A 2,954-nucleotide genomic window follows, 5' to 3' on the forward strand; every position below is an offset into this window, starting at 1 on the left:
TGGACTGCTCTGCTACGCTTGCCCGTGCACCTCCCACCCGTCACCAAACAGCCACCAAAAGTGCTACCTGAAACACACACAACAAACCACGGGACCAAGAAAAAGAGAGGACTGTCACCGGTACGGTCGCCGAAAAATAGTGCCGGTCTGAGAAACAGTGGTGCGACGAGGAAAGGTATAAAGAAAGGGAAGCATAGAGGAGGGTGTTGTGATTGGCCGGAAAAGAAGAAGCAAGACGAGACGACGCCGGTGGGTCACCGGCCTAGCTACTGCTAGGGTTAAAAGAAAGGGGAAGAATGACAGAAACGCGGGGAGAGCGAAAGGAGAGAGAAAGAGAGGGACGGGTACTTACCTGGTTTACCTGGGCAAGTGCCGGCGCTGGAGATTTGCCGGTGGAGAGGTTACCGTTATGCTAATCGAAGAGAGAGAGAAAGGCGTGTAGGAGAGAGAAGAGAGAGAAGAGAGTATCACAAAAGCAAAAAGTTTTCGCTACCGGGGATCGAACCCGGGTCTCCTGGGTGAAAACCAGATATCCTAACCGCTGGACGATAACGGATTGCTCACTCAATAGGAAAAAAAATCACTATTCATCAAACCATAGTTGTGCAAATTCAATCTCTAATCTTCATTCATCTTTACTGCATCTCATCACTGGTACTTTTTATCTTTCCCTAGTTTTGAACTTTGTTATTTTCTTTAAATAGTTAGTTTTACTTCTTTTTCTTTCCTGTTCTTTACATTGTAGCGTAGGTTTGCTTAATAATGTTTAGATTAGGGTTAGTTAGTGAAGAATGTTGATTAAACACCTAGGGGATCAATAATATGTGCAAATTAGGATAAACATGTGAAGAAAAATTGAAACCCTAGGTTGGTATTACTGCTTGTAGCTTACCGCGATCCGTAGTGGATTTATTGCGATTTCTTCTCCGCTGTCCGCAATGCCATTTTGTGCGGAACACGGTGGTGAAACTTCAGCAAGTTGAAAATTGAGGACAGCGGCCGCGGTCGATTTTTCGCGGTCCGCGGTGCCTTACAGCGGCTGCACTACAATTCTTGTGGTCCGCGGTGGCCTTTATCAGAGAGTGGGTAGTCTGCCCCCGCCTCAATGCGGACTGCGGTACCATTTTGTACGGTCCGCGGTGGTCTCTTTACGGCCGCACTGCATTTTATGCGATCTGCAGTCTGCAGTTCTTCTTTACATTTTCAACTGTCTGCAATCCTAATACTAACAATAACTAAATGAATTTTCCTTGCAGATAATGGTGAAATCACAAGGCGGAAGTGATAAACAGAAAGGCAAAGGAGAGTCCTCCCGCGGTAGGGGACGAGCATGATCAGATTAACCCCACAAGTCCGGCAAGCAATTAAGGACACCAGAAAATCTATAAGGGCTGCAGATGGAGCTGCTCCCATTCGGGAAGTGAGTATTTGCCCTCCCGGGAGGCATCCGACTCCGAGTCAGTGCCGGAGTATGTTCCTGACTGGCCGAAAAGGCGAATATTGAGAGATACACCTCCGGGCACTCCTACTGCTCAAGCTTTAGTGGCAGTTTCTTCTGAGTCATCTGAGGGCTCAGCTGAGAGCGGTGATGATGTTTCTTCTACCTCACCTACAGCTTCAACACCCGGTGAGGATCCCATGGAAGAAGAGGAAGAAGTGGGTGAGCCCCAAGTAGGAGGGGTGGATAGAACTAGAAAACCAGAAGCTTGGCAAGATAGGCTTATTAGTGAATTGGCATACCACAAGTTCAGAGAATGGTGGCCCGAGAGGAAGTTAATACTTGAACGGAGATTCATTGACAAGGATCTTTTGCCTCACAACCAAAATGTGCAGAGGCAATTCAGAGAGAGGCCGAGCTGGGACTATTTCAGTGGCAACATTGAGGATGCAAATGAGCACTTGGTGAAGGAATTTTACACTAATGTTGCCCACATGAAAAAGGGCACTACAGTGACTAAGGTGCGAAATTAAAAAATAAAGTTTGATGGGAAAACAATCAATGACTACATGGGCTTTCCAGAGGAGGATGAAACATTATATTTAGAAAAGGTAGCATTGGGGGAGGATGCCCGTCCGTGGTTAGCAGAGTACTTGGCAATCCCAGGTACCACCCCAGCATGGTTGACAGCGGGAGTCAAAATTTTGAGAAAAACCCTGAACTTTGAGGCCAAAGGGTGGGAGACATTTGTTTGCAGCAGGCTAGACCCCATCACTCATGAAAACTCTTTTCCTATCTCCCGGACAATTTTGGTAGCTTCTATCATGGCGGGATACCCGATCAATATCAGGAATGTTATGTCCAGGGTAATCACATAGTTGGTCAATGAAGGTGATAGATCATACCCCTTCCCAAATTTCCTGACTATGTACTTTGAGGATCAGGATGTAGAAAAAAGGATATTCGATGTGAAGGTGAAAGCAAAGGCACCTTTTTCATAGTACATCCTACAGGGTGATGACAATCCCAAAGGAAAAGATCCTAAAGGCAAATCCACTGCTTCTACTGGCCAGTCTAAAGAGTTCGTAGTAGTAGTAGTAGCTTCCACTCAGCCTCCTTCAGCTACCCCAGATATGGCCCCAGGACCCTCTACTGCCACTGCCCCAGATATCCCCTCATCTTCAACCTACCCATTGACTGACTACCGTTTAAGCTAGACCCTTGCCGGTATCAACAACTGGATGTAGGCAGCCACTTCTAAGCTGTCTGTACTTTTTACCTCGGTGGCAGCCCAGTCTGTACCCCCTCAGGCACAGGTCCCACAGTCAGTGGAGGACACTCTCAAGGAGCTTCTAGATAATTAGAAGAAGCTCTTGGAGAAGTAGAAGTTGATCTTAGATGCTGTCAATACTCATGGAAAGGCATTGAAGGAGCTTGCGAAGGAGACAAAGAAGCTGAGAAAGACTCGAGCTTCCAAGGAGTCAGTGAAAGAGTTGAGGGTGGAGGTAGAGAAATT

At 46.8% G+C, this 2,954-nt stretch overlaps 1 non-coding gene across 1 annotated transcript; it reads right to left on the reverse strand.

Moving 5' to 3' along the window:
* Positions 1–484: 484 nt before the first annotated feature.
* TRNAE-UUC lies at positions 485–556 on the reverse strand. Its single transcript has one exon. It is a non-coding gene; the product is annotated as a tRNA-Glu (tRNA).
* Between the last annotated feature and the right edge of the window lie 2,398 nt (positions 557–2,954).

Source organism: Nicotiana attenuata, unplaced genomic scaffold (genome assembly GCF_001879085.1).
Source record: "Nicotiana attenuata strain UT unplaced genomic scaffold, NIATTr2, whole genome shotgun sequence".
NCBI classification, from domain to species: Eukaryota; Viridiplantae; Streptophyta; class Magnoliopsida; order Solanales; family Solanaceae; genus Nicotiana; species Nicotiana attenuata.